Genomic DNA, 14079 nt, shown 5'->3' on the forward strand with positions numbered 1-14079 from the left:
CATCCAGAAGGACCCGTTCCACGTCTAGAATTACTCCACCTGGTATGCACACGGAGAGCACATTGGTTTTCTTCCCATTCTTGGCAGCCATATCCCTAAGGGGCCCCATAACGCGCCTAACATTGGAGCTTCCAACTATCAACAATCCAATCCTCTGCTATTACCCATATCTTGCAGGCTGAGACATTTCCTCTGAAACAGGACAGGCATCAGCATCTGGCTTAGCGACAGTGTCAGCTACAGACAGCACCTGGACCCTGTCTGACAGACTAACAGGGGAGACCTTAGACGCGACCCCCTGGCAGATCTTTCGCCACCAGCTACTTCCTGTGGCGACCTCCCACTCGACCACAGGTGAGGGGTCAACCTCAGAGGGAACAGTAACTGGGCTGGCCATCTGTGAGGACCGATCAAAGGATGTGTTGGACGTCCACTATATTCCCATGGCCGGCACATAACAGTGGTGTCCATCTACTGCGGCCTCAAGCTGTGTAGCCAAAGTCATCACAGCCTGGAGCTGAGAACGAAGTGTCACCAACTCTGCTTGCAACCGCACACAACAATCACAGTCCCAATCCATACTAAAGACCGTGGATAACTAAGCAAACCTGATAAACAGATTATTGGCAAGTGCTGCGGATCTCTACTGCAGACACTGAAAATATCACAAGAACTGTGTCTAATAAATTAGATTAATATGCACAAATTCAAAAATTTAACCACCGAAGCACTCACGTGAAACTAAATAATTCGCCCCTGGTTAGGAACTTATAATATATCACAAAATAGGTTTACTTTCCGACGCAAACGAAAACGTTGAACTATGACTGTTAGATATTAAATTAACACGCAGAAACTCAAGAAACTAAACTACTAAAAGACACAGATGATATTATAAAATTCGCTCCTGGTTAGGAAATCGAAAACGTCACAAAATTGAGTTTACTTCCCTGTTGCTGCGCGTGTGTCGGCCGGCTGTTGCTGCTGTAGCAGTCGAAAAACCCAAATGTTAAAACATTTATACTTCTTCTTCTATGGATTGGTATCACGTTTATTAACATATAAAAAGTAATATTTGTATCTTTTGAGTTTTCAAATGATTCTTTAGCAAAAGTTTTTACTTTATGTTCGACTTTTTTGTTCATATCTCAGACATTTTGTAATATTATTGCTAGCTCACACCCAGATATAGAGTTCGATTCTGAGTGGTTGCTTGAAACCAAAACATGGTTTTTGTTGAAGCAATAACTTCGTGTCATTAATATCGATAATTGGAAAAATATTTTCTTACTAAACGTGTTTTATCACGTTGAATACAGATTTCAATTCCTGATCAATAGCCTGCTTTCGTTGTTGCACTGTAAATGTATCAGCAACTCAAAATGGAACAATAATTCAGACATTAAGTCTGCCTTATGCTAAATACAGTTGCGCTTATGTTCCATAATTATATCTCTCTACTGTCTTTTGATAACGAAAATGTAACCATTTTTCTCTGTTCTTTCTCAAATTGTTACTGTTTCATGAGACGATGGTATTGCTTACTTTTACGTCACTGATTCCCTCTGCTAATTAGATGCGTTTACAAAATGAGGTCCGTAAGCTAGACTTGTAAATACAACTAGCACAACTGTCACGTATTCTGTGCAAATAAGTGGTGTTTAGTGCACGGATTTTGCGTCAAATCATTGATGAGAATCCCAGACAGTAAATTCAGTGTAGTTATCCGGGTAACTGCGAATGTATCTCTCCATTCAGCATGTACAGACCAGTACATAAATATATGTCTAAATTATTACTTTCAAATAAAAGTCTCTATAGACTAATCTGTGATATTTGCAATATATTCTCAATTTATTTGCTACATCGGTGGCTTGGAGAACTTCACTGTGCGTCCAAAGATGTACTGGAAAACTGCTGAAATTACATGCACAGTTATAGGTAACATAAATTTTGATGTATTCATTATATCACTGTATCAGATGCACATTCACAGGATGACCAGTCCTATCAATAAACTGATTACATTCCGATCTAAAAATTAAACAAAGTAAAGACTGAAGTACTTACTATTAAAGTACTTACTTTCCATTACCTTACTATAGATAGAAACGTATTGCAAGTAACTATTGCCCTTAACTAGGCATTTCTGTAAATTACACTCGCTAATCATACGAAAATGCACATTACTATGTCACATACAAAATTCCACAATTATCCTGTATTTCTGCACACAAAATGCAGTGGTTTGCACTGTGGACATTAGTATAAGAACATAATATGTGCAGGAGGTTGGGAGAGCTAAGGAGGAGGAAAGATTTGGTTGAAGGGACGTGGAATAGGGTAGAGAAGGCATGTTGTTGTTGTTGTGGTCTTCAGTCCTGAGACTGGTTTGATGCTGCTCTCCATGCTACTCTATCCTGTGCAAGCTTCTTCATCTCTCAGTATCTACTGCAACCTACATCCTTCTGAATCTGCTTAGTGTAATAATCTCTTGGTCTCCCTCTACGATTTTTACCCTCCACGCTGCCCTCCAACACCCTTGATGCCTCAGAACATGTCCTACCAACCGATCCCTACTTCTAGTCAAGTTGTGCCACAAATTTCTCTTCGCCCCAATCCTATTCAATATATGGGATCTACCCATCCAATCTTCAGCATTCTTCTGTAGCACCACATTTCAAAAGCTTCTACTCTCTTCTTGTCCAAACTATTTATCGTCCATGTTTCACTTCCATACGTGGCTGCACTCCATACCAATACTTTCAGAAACGACTTCCTGACACTTAAATCTATACTCGATGTTAACAAATTTCTCTTCTTCAGAAACGCTTTCCTTGCCATTGCCAGTCCACATTTAATATCCTCTCTACTTCTACCATCATCACTTATTTTGCTCCCCAAATAGCGAAATTCATTTACTACTTTAAGGGTCTCATTTCGTAATCTAATTCCCTTAGCATCACCCGACTTAATTCGACTACATTCCATTATCCTCGTTTTGCTTTTGTTGATGTTCATCTTATATTCTCCTTTCAAGACACTGTCCATTCCGTTCAACTGCTCTTCCGAGTCATTTGCTGTCTCTGACAGAATTACAATGTCATCGGCGAACCTCAAAGTTTTTATTTCTTCTCCATGGACTTTAATACCTACTCCGAAATTTTCTTTTGTTTCTTTTACTGCTTGCTCAATGTACAGATGGAATGACATCAGGGACAGGCTACAACCCTGTCTCACTCCCTTCCCAACCACTGCTTCCGTTTCGTGTAATTCGACTCTTATAACTGCCATCTGGTTTCAGCACAAATTGTAAATAGCCATTTGCTCCCTGTATTTTACCCCTGCCACCTTCAGAATTTGAAAGAGAGTATTCCAGTCAACATTGTCAAAAGCTTTCTCTAAGTCTACAAATGCTAGAAACGTAGGTTTGCCTTTCCTTAATCTAGCTTCTAAGATAAGTCGTAGGGTCAGTATTGCCTCACGTGTTCCAATAATTCTACGGAATCCGAACTGATCTTCCCAGAGGTCGGCTTCTACTAGTTTTTCCATTCGTCTGTAAGGAATTCGCGTTAGTATTTTGCAGCCATGACTTATTAAACTTATAATTCGGTAATTTTACCATCTGTCAACACCTGCTTTCTTTGGGATTGGAATTATTATATTCATCTTGAAGTCTGATGGTATTTCGCCTGTCTCATATATCTTGCTCACCAGATGGTAGAGTTTTGTCGGGAGAGGCTCTCCCAAGGCTGTCAGTAGTTCTAATGGAATGTTGTCTACTCCTGGGGCCTTGTTTCGACTCGATATAATCCTTCCATCTTCCTTCTTTCCCTTCTTTACTTAGAACTGGGTTTCCATCTGAGCTCTTGATATTCATACAAGTGGTTCTCTTTTCTCCAAAGGTCTCTTTAATTTTCCTGTAGACAGTATCTATCTTACCCCTGATGAGACATACCTCTACATCCTTACATTTGTCCTCTAGCCGTTCCTGCTTAGCCATTTTGCGCTTCCTGTCGATCTCATTTTTGAGACGTTTGTATTCCTTTTTGCCTGCTTCATTTACTGCATTCTTATAATCATCTTGTGGTGCAGTTCTTCTTGTTGTCTCCGTGCTTGCTAAGAAAATGGGATTAGAAGTTCCGCCTTATGAAAGACACCGTTTTTTCTTTTGTTTCACCCATACATGTTTCAGCACTTTTGTGGTATCATCAGTGGGTTGTATTTTTATTTGTTGTTAACATATTAACATTTGCGTCGTTTACAACATTATGTAAAAGTTTGCATTTATAACTTAATTGGCGAAATGTAACATACCTTACATTATGTTATTGTCCTCTTGTTTTGGTAGCTGTTATGCTACACAATATACAACATGTCATCTGCAAACAGCAAAACGTAATTTATTTTCTATTTGTTATGTATTTACGAACGGAAATTAGACTGTATCACGTTTTCTTTCTGTAACTTAAAGTTTTGAAGCTGTGGTATGTTTTCCTGTTTTGTTGGCGAAGTAAATAGGCTTACTTCTTTGCCTGTGTTCGCGTGGCAATGCGGATTTTCGATTACTCAAACATAGGTGGAGTTTTCGCTGCCATTAAGTGTTGTTGTGACTGTGTGGCGTTCATTTGTTTCGTAGCGTGTTCTGCTGGGTGAGGCGCGCGAGTTTGAATTGTATTTGGTGTTAGTGGTGTGTGGTTTATGTGGGTTTGCGTGTGTGTAATGAGTACTGGGGCAGAGAGAGAGTGTGTGGGAGAGAGAGAGAGAGAGAGAGAGAGAGAGAGACAGAGAGAGAGAGTCTGAAAGAAAGAAAGAAAGAAAAGAGAGAGGATTTGTGTGTGTGTATTTTACTTGTATAGTTCTTCTATTGTGGCGAAGAGTGTTTTGTTGCACAGTGATGTGTATTCATTGAGAAATTTCTTTCCTTGAGCTATTGATTTTTGGATGTGGTAGTTTTCTTCTATAGTTAATTTTTGGTATAGGCTGCTGCTAGTTTTTAGGATGTGAAGGTCAGTTTCAATGTTTGTTGGGTGGTGGTTGTGTGCTACCAGGTGGTCCGCAAATGTTGAGTGTGTGCTATTGCTTTTCAGTGCTCTGAGGTGTTCATTATATCTGGTTCTGAAGGTCCTGCATGTTTGGCGCACATATACAGATTGACAGCAGTTGCAAGTAAGTTGGTAGATGCCAGACTGACTGTATTTGTCAGTGTTGGTGGTAATTCTTCCTAGTCTGCTCTGTATTGTGTTGTTGGTTCTGTATGCTATGTTGAGTCCTTGTTTCTTTGGTATATTACCCACCCTGTGTGTGACTTTGTTGTTGTAAGTCATTATGTGCCATTTGTTGCTTACTGTCTGCTGATTTGTTGTGTGATGAGTTGTTTGTATGTGTGTGTGGTTCATGGTTATGTGCTGTCTGTTTTTGTATTTTGTGGTTTCTTTTGTCTACTCTCTTTGTGTCATATCCATTCTCTTGTGCAATTTGTTTTATTGTGTTCAGTTCTTGTGTGTAGTCATGCTTATTCATGGGTATTTTGTTCAGCCTGTGAAGTAAATATCTGAAGCTGGCTTCTTTGTGGGTTATGGGTTGATTGGATTGGTTATGAATAATGGTGCTGTTGAGTGTGGGTTTTCTGTAGATTGTGAATTCATGTTTGTTGTGTCTCTTGTGTATAGTGAGATCTAAGAAATTAAGTTTTTCATCTGTTTGTGTTTCTATGGTGAATTGTATTTGTGGGTGGATGGCGTTTATGTTATCATGAAGTTCTTTTATGCGGGACAGTGGTTCATCTATGTATCTGTACCAATATATTATTTTGTACTGTTTTGGTATTACTATTTTGTCAAAGATTTGTTTTTCTGTCTGGTTGAGGAAAATGTTAGCTAGGTGGCCACTGATTGGGGATCCCATGGGTAGTCCATCTTGTTGAGAGTAAAATCTGTTGTTGAATGTGAAGTAGTTCTGTTCTGTGATGAGCCTGAGTATGGCTAATATTCCCTGTATGTTTGTTGTGGGTATGTTTCCTTGCAGTTGGAGGTTTCATTCTATTATGTTGATAGTTTCTTCTGTTGGGATGTGTGTGTACATTGAAATTATATCAAATGAAACCAATGTTGCTGTGTTTGGTATGTTTTCATTTTTTATTTTTTCTATTAAGTCAGTGTATTTGTATATTGTCTGTAGCAGAGTGCATGTGTGTTTGGCTAAGTGGTATGTTGGTGCTTTGGTGAAGTTAATTAATGGACGTATGGGTATCCTGGGTTTGTGAACTTTAGGCAATGATTTTAGGGTGGAGGCCTTGGGATTTTTCTGTGTCTTTTTTTAATCTGTGTTTCTGTGAAAATTGTTTCTATGTTTCTCAGGGTTTTCTGTAACTTACTTTGGTATCGGTTTGTTGGGTCACTTGTTAATTCTGTGATGTTATTGCTTTGGATGAATTCTAATGTTTCGTGAATGTATTCCTGTTTGTTTATGACTACTATTGAATTGCCTTTGTCAGATTTTGTGAGGATGGCATTTTCTTGTGTTAATTTATTCTGTAGTTTTCTGTAGGTTTTTTCTTCAGGAGTCCTAGTGTTTTCTTTTATGGTGGTTTTGTTCTCTTTGATTATATTTCTTAGTTCCTCAGCAACTAGTTCTCTTGTTAGGTTTGCATTAAATTCAGGTGTATTTAGTTTTTCTTGTTGCTTTATGATGTTTTCAGTTTCTGTCATGATATTTTCTACTGTCCTATGTGACACCATTGTGTTAATGTTATGTTTGGGACCCTTTCCAAGTAGGCTGCTTTCTTGTTCAGATAATTTTATGTCTGTTAGATTAATCACTCTTTTGTGAAAGGTGTGTTTGTTGTATTGGTGGTGGGATTGTTGGGTGTTTGTGTGATTTAAAATTTTTGTGAGTTTCTTTTGTTGGATTGTCTGTTTTCTACCTATTATGGTCTCAGTGTATGTTCTAACCCTGTGTATTAGTTCGTCAAAAAATGGTGGGTATGTTATGTAATTAGCTAATTCTGAATGCAATCTGTATAATTCAATATTCAGAGTCTGTATTTTGGAATACAAAGACAAAAGAAAAAAAGGTGTCTTGCATAAGGTGGAACTTCTCATCCTATTTTGCGTTTTTATATTTTCTCCTTTCATCAATTAAGTTCAATATTTCTTCTGTTACCCAAGGATTTCTAGCTGCCCTCATCTTTTTACCTACTTTATCCTCTGCTACCTTCACTACTTCATCCCTCAAAGCTACCCATTCTTCTTCTGCTGTATTTCTTTCCCCCATTCCTGTCAGTTGTTCCCTTATGCTCTCCTTGAAACTCTCTGTACAATCTCTGGTTTAGTCAGTTTATCCAGGTCCCATCCATTTAAATTCCCACCTTTTCGCAGTTTCTTCTGTGTTAATCTACATTTCATGACCAATAGACTGTGGTCAGAGTCCACATCTGCCCCTGCAAATGTCTTACAATTTAAAACCTGGTCCCAAAATCTCTGTCTTACCATTATATAATCTATCTGAAACCTGTCAGTATCTCCAGGCTTCTTCCATGTATACAACCTTCTTTTATGATTCTTGAACCAAGTGTTAGCTATGACTAAGTTGTACTCTGTGCAGAATTCTACCAGGTGGCTTCCTCTTTCATTTCTTCCCGCCAATCCATATTCACCTACTACGTTTCCTTCTCTCCCTTTTCCTACTACCGAATTCCAGTCACCCATGACTATTAAATTTTCATCTCCCTTCACTATCTCAATAATGTCTTTTATAGAGAAGGCATGAGGACTGGTTAAATGATTCGGACGGATTTACATGAAGGAAAAAATCACTTTTATGTGACATGACTAACGGAGATAAACTCACGACAGAATGATACATTGTGGAAATTGTGTAAAATATAACTACCTGCCAAATAATAAAAAAGTCAAACGGTAGTGGTGTAGAACTGCAAAAAATACAAAATAGTAAAATTATAAAACAGGAAATTACGTGAAGTAACTAAAATATAACAGAAACCAGTAGGCGATATTTATAGTTAACTGTATTGCTTCTGCTTGGCGGCGCTGTATGGTGTGCAGGCTTTGCATTGAGTACGGAAACCAGTTTACACGCTGGCTGTCTTTTATAAAAGGCCGGAGGGTGATGCTCCGTGACTGCATTTTATCGATGAGTGAGCTGTTGCTGCTACGGGCGTTCTGTCGAAGCAAGTTACTGTACCACGCCTTCCAAGTTTCTAAGAAATGCATTCTTATGAAGTCGGTCTGATGAATTAAAATATTGCCAAGCTACTGTAAACGATGTGTATAAGTCTCAGTTACTTCAACTGTTAACTGCAGGTGTCTCTTAGGTTCATTCGTAGTAGTTCCTAGTACTTTTAAATGGGTTCAATGCTTAGAAATTGGAAAGTCGTTTCTTAAATGTCAACTGGTGCATTCTCTTTAAAACGTATTGAATCATTCAGGCAGGCTGCTGGCCTACCTAAACTTTATCGCATTTTGCACAGTTTGGTTTATATAAATCTGCTGTGTGAATTTAGAAATCTTTTCATACAGTCTGAAGTGAAGAATGTCGTCAATTCTACACCCAATGAGCAAACAGATACTACAGAACTGTCTAAGAACTATGCCTACTTCAGACATTTTAATGGGAAAACTATAGTGATCTAAAATGAGCTCCGTATACTCGCCTTAAACTCGCTGCCTGCTTCTGTGACGACATTTCCGAATTCACTTTCAGTATACGCTCGGGCACTCCATATGTTGCCCATGTAACTGGAAACCCATCACTTCAGTCTGCTTTCAGGTAAAAGCGGACTGCAACCGCATAGGAATGGGAGCGAGTACTTGAGTACAGTAGTGGAACTGAAGACTCACTACATTTCCTCTAACAATGAGAATCTCCGGTACATAGTTAACACAAGAGTCTTATGTATATACACGTATATAAGAAAGGAGAAAGAAATAAACTAACAATTAAATTCCTTAGGGCACTATTAGGGCACATACATCTTCATAAGGTATGAACCCTTATATACGGAATCAGTTTCAAATATTTACGGTATAGGAAATAATGAGCGAGTATAGAAACAACTGTGAAGAGCAATTACAATGAATGAACAATAAATCCGAAAATGGCAATGTAGTTTAATACCTTTTGGCTTAAAGGACTCAGGTAGCTTGAAATAAAGGTGAGATGAGGTCGGAATAGGCCGAGTAGCCTAATCCCTGTGAGGATGATGATGATGATGATGATGATCTTCGTTGGTGGTTTACATTTCCTGGGGCCTCTTAAAATGAATCAGTCTGGAATTTGCCTTTTCTGCGGTTAATTTTATTGATCGCTCCACTTTAAATAAATCCTTCCATGGGTTTATTTGTATGTCGCTACAATATACCAATGTGGCGACTTTCCTGTATACAACAGCATCGTGGAAAACAGTGTTGTCGAGCTTCCGACGTTTCAACTCGCTCGTTTATAAACAAGCTGTATACACAAGTTGTTTCAGTATTTTGGCATCAGACTTCCAGGGGTGATAGATCACTCCATGGGGAAAACTTTTGTTACGGGTAAGATGTACGCTGGCACTACCTACCGACAACATATATCTTTTTATTACATTCGCCGGCCCTGGGACGACGAGATTTCACCAAAGTACTGAGGGCTACCAAACGAGGTGCCCTGCATCTGCATACTGTCTACCGCAGTGTATTGATACTGTGATTTCCAACAAGAAAACTTTAACGATTAGTGTCTCTAACCACAGGAAGATGTTTTACAAGCTCGGCATACTTCCTTCCACACAGACCAGATGTATGGTCGGCCTCGGTTGTTTAGCGGTTCTAGGCGCTTCAGTTCGGAACCGCGCGCCTGCTACGGTCGCAGGTTCGAATCCTGCCTCGGGCACGGATGTGTGTGATGTTCTTAGGTTTGTTAGGGTTAAGTAGTTCTAAGTTATAGGGGACTGATGACCTCCGATGTTAAGTCCCACAGTGCTCAGAGCCATCTGAACAATTTTGGGTCAGATGTATGAATTACAGGCAACAAACATTTCACATTACCTCCGCAGACACTGTACATCTGCTGCCTTTCCGAGGCACAATCCATAGACATTAAAAATTGCATGTGTGTGTATGTGTTCCACATCTCCTCCTTCTTACTTACTGTTACTTACTGTTAGGGAATTTACTTACTTACTGTTAGCGAACATCCACTGTGGGGGTAAGAACCACCTGTCTGTCACAGTTCAGTAGATATGCGATGTTTGAAAAACTGCTGCGTCAAGCATGACCTTTAAATTTATTACGTCTGTGCTACTAGCTCTGTTGTCAATAAATTTCGCAGACAGTATACTCACATATCAATGAATGTACCAACAAATGTCTATCATTGTACCATATATATTTCAGGTTCAAATGGCTCTGAGCACTATGGGACTTAACTACTGTGGCCATCAGTCCCCTAGAACTTAGAACTACTTAAACCTAACTAACCTAAGGACATCACACACATCCATGCCTGAGGCAGGATTCGAACCTGTGACCGTAGCAGTCACGCGGTTCCGGACTGTGCGCCTAGAACCGCTAGACCACCGCGGCCGGCCTATATTTCAGGAGAGATAACATACTACACAATGAGTTGTGTGAAAAACTGCCGCATTGTGAGTGACATTTAAATTTATTACTGTTCTCGCAACACATTTTTCAGGCAGTATGCACATACGCAGCTGAATGCACACTATGTGATCAAAAGTATCCGAACACTTGGATGAAAATGACTTACAAGTTCGAGGCGCCCTTCATCGGTAATCCTACAATTCACTATGGTGTTGACCCACCCTTAGCCTTGATTACAGCTTCCACTCTCTCAGGCACACGTTCAGTCAGGTGCTGGAATGTTTCTTGGTGGATAGCTGCCGATTTTTCACGGAGTGCTGCTCTGAGGAGAGGTATCGACGTCGCTCGGTGGGGCCTGGCCCTAAGTCGACGCTCCAAGTCATCCCAAAGGTATTCTATTCAGGTCAGGACTCTGTGCAGGTCAGTCCATAACAGGGATGTTATTGGGTCGTGTAACCACTCCGCCACAAGCCGTGCACTATGAACAGGTGCTCGATCGTTTTGGTAGATCCCCATTCTCGAATTGCTCTTCAACAATGGGAAGCAAGAAGGTGTTTAAAAGATGAATGTTGGGCTGTGCAGTGATAGTGCCACAGGAAACAACAAGGAGTGCAAGCCCCCCTCCATGAAAAACAGGACCACATCATAACACCACCTTCTCCGTATTTTGCTGTTTGCAGTACACACGCTGAAAGATGACGTTCACGGGGCATTCGCCATACCAAAACCCTACCATCGGATCGCCACATTGTGTACCGTGATTCATCACTTCACAAAACGTTTTTGCACTGTTCAGTCGTCAAATGTTTACGCCCCTTACACCAAGCGAGTCGTCGTTTGGCATTTACCTGTGTGATGTGTGGCTTATGAGCAGCCCCTCGACCATGAAATCCAAGTTTTCTCACCTCCCGCCTACCTATCATAGTATTTGCAGTGGATCCCGGTAGAGTTTGGATTCGTGTGTGATGGTCTAGATAGAGGTCTGCCTATTACACGTTGCGACCCTCTTCAACTGTCTGTGGTCTCTGTCAGTCAACAGACAAGGTCGGCCTGTACACTTTTGTGCTCTACGTGTCCCTTCACGTTTCACGTTTCTCTCTCCATCATATTGGAAACAGTGGACCTAGGGATGTTAGGGGTGTGGAAATCTCGCGCACAGACGTATGACACAAGTGACGCCCATCACCTGACTACGTTGGAAGTCCGTGAGTTCCGCGGAGCGCCCCATTCTTCACTCTCACGATGTGTAATGACTACTGAGGTCAGTGATATGGAGTACCCGGTAGTAGTGGCAGCACAATGCCCTAGTATGAAAAACATATATTTCTGGGGGTCTCCATATACTTTCGACCACATAGTGTAACTACGAAATTATATCATGGTATCGCATATAGTGTAGGACATATTACATGATAAACACTGAAGTGTGCTTGAATTTTCTCATTATGAGAGTTTTAAGGACGATCTGTTTTAATTGCTACAACTAGTTAAAGCCAAGACCGCACAAAATATTTCTTATTCCAGACGCTAACCTCATGCGCAAGATGTCAAGGTAAAATGAACATATTTTACTATAAAAATGTTGAAGACCTTAAGGTGACAGTTAAGAATGTTGAAACCGGTCATGCCGTCTAAAAAATATTTTGTGTGATCTTGGCTATTGAATGTTTTTTAAACTGAAATGTGTAAAAAAGTGCCACGTCATGCATGGCGTTCAAATTTATTATTTCTTTGCCACTAACGCTTTTCGTAACATATTTGGCGGAGAGTATGCTCATAGGCCCACGTCGCTGAACGTACCTGCACAAATATAGACACAGCTCAAGACATATGGCCGGCCGCTGTAGTCGCGGCTGCTACGGTCACAGTTTCGAATCCTGCCTCGGGCATGGATGTGTGTGACGTCCTTAGGTTAGTTAGGTTTAAGTGGTTCTGACTGATGACCTCAGCTGTTAAGTCCCATAATGCCTAGAGCCATATGAACCATTTCAAGACATATGACGTTTCAAACTATGGACTACGTGGCCTAATGCGGCGTCATGTATAAAGTTTTAATTCATTTGTTCTTTATTACCAGGACTCTAGTTCCATCGAGTCAGTGTAAGAAAACCTCTAACAGCTGGTAGCACTTCTGCCAGCTTTCAATTGCGAAGCGCAAATGACTATAGGCCAGAACAAAAGCCGTCTGTAGAGCTATGAGGTGGCGTTGCTATACAAACTTTTACAAAACACCGGGATACTGTACTTGTACGTTTGTACATTATGCATATTTCTTTGTACGACTTTTTATAATTTCATAGGTATTTTCAGGAATACATGGAAATGAAATTTTTTCGATATTACACTACAAATACAGTTCAGTTTTTGTTCCCGTTTCTAACAGAAAACTACCATAATGAATACCAGTTTAATCCCGGGTTTGTCAGCTAGTCAGTCGTAAAAGGCGTTACTGTCGCTTGGAAGTGTCAGTGAACATTCTTTCTAACAAAAGTTGTTCTCCATGACGTGATCTATTACTCCTACTGCTCTGACGTAAATGCTTTGAAACACCCTGTACATCTGAACAGCAATGGAGCGACAACACATGCCTCGGATATGCTCGAATTTACGTTTACGTTTCTATCTGTCACGAGTCCTGTCAGCTCTCCAATCTTTTCTAATATCCGTACGCTCGCATTTCATCATCTTCTGAAAGTAAAGGAAATGTTATTTCTACACGAGTGTGTGATTATACTTCGTAGACAGCAACATTCTACAGTGACCATTGGATAAATAGTGTGTACCACACTTTACAGCATAACAAAGGTGTTAAATTGAATATATACAGTCAATAAGACTCTTCTGGATCTGTTGAAGTATTGTCAGTGGGTGAAACTTCCGACGTTCGGCCATTGCTGTTACAAAAACATAAAACAAAACAATCGCAATAGTGGCTGAAATATCGGAATTTTTACATATTGACAATGCGGTCGCAGAACCAGAGGAATTTTATCGACTGCGACAATAGTTGGGTAATCCTACGCTAACAGGAATATACACTGTCGCTCAAACGGCTTTGTGCTAGAGACGGAACGAGCAGTTTGGGTTTCCCAACACAGAAGGCAGCAGGACGGCTGTTACGGGTGAGGGCGGACTAAGCACCGCAGAAGTGCGTTCCCGCGGTAAACCAATATTGGCAAGCGGCTTGATTGGATGCTCCCTTGTAGTTCCGAAACTCGATTACAAGAAGCGCGAAGGAACAAACCTCCGGCGTTACGCACCAAATTAAGTAAAGGCTCAGGTCTCGGTCACTTCCGAGAAATTACGGGAGACGTCTCGTTTCATTAGGCGCAAGCTGAGGTAAGGGAAGACATCTTACAAGTCGCTTCAGAAGTGGCACTCTCTATAGGGCATCGCTGTTTGCGGAGAACAAGTTCCTTAATCAATGTAGCGTCTTGGGACATCAGCGAGTCTTGCCCTCCACAAGGTTTCTATCGTG

This window comes from Schistocerca piceifrons, chromosome 6, assembly GCF_021461385.2.
Source record: "Schistocerca piceifrons isolate TAMUIC-IGC-003096 chromosome 6, iqSchPice1.1, whole genome shotgun sequence".
Taxonomy (NCBI): domain Eukaryota; kingdom Metazoa; phylum Arthropoda; class Insecta; order Orthoptera; family Acrididae; genus Schistocerca; species Schistocerca piceifrons.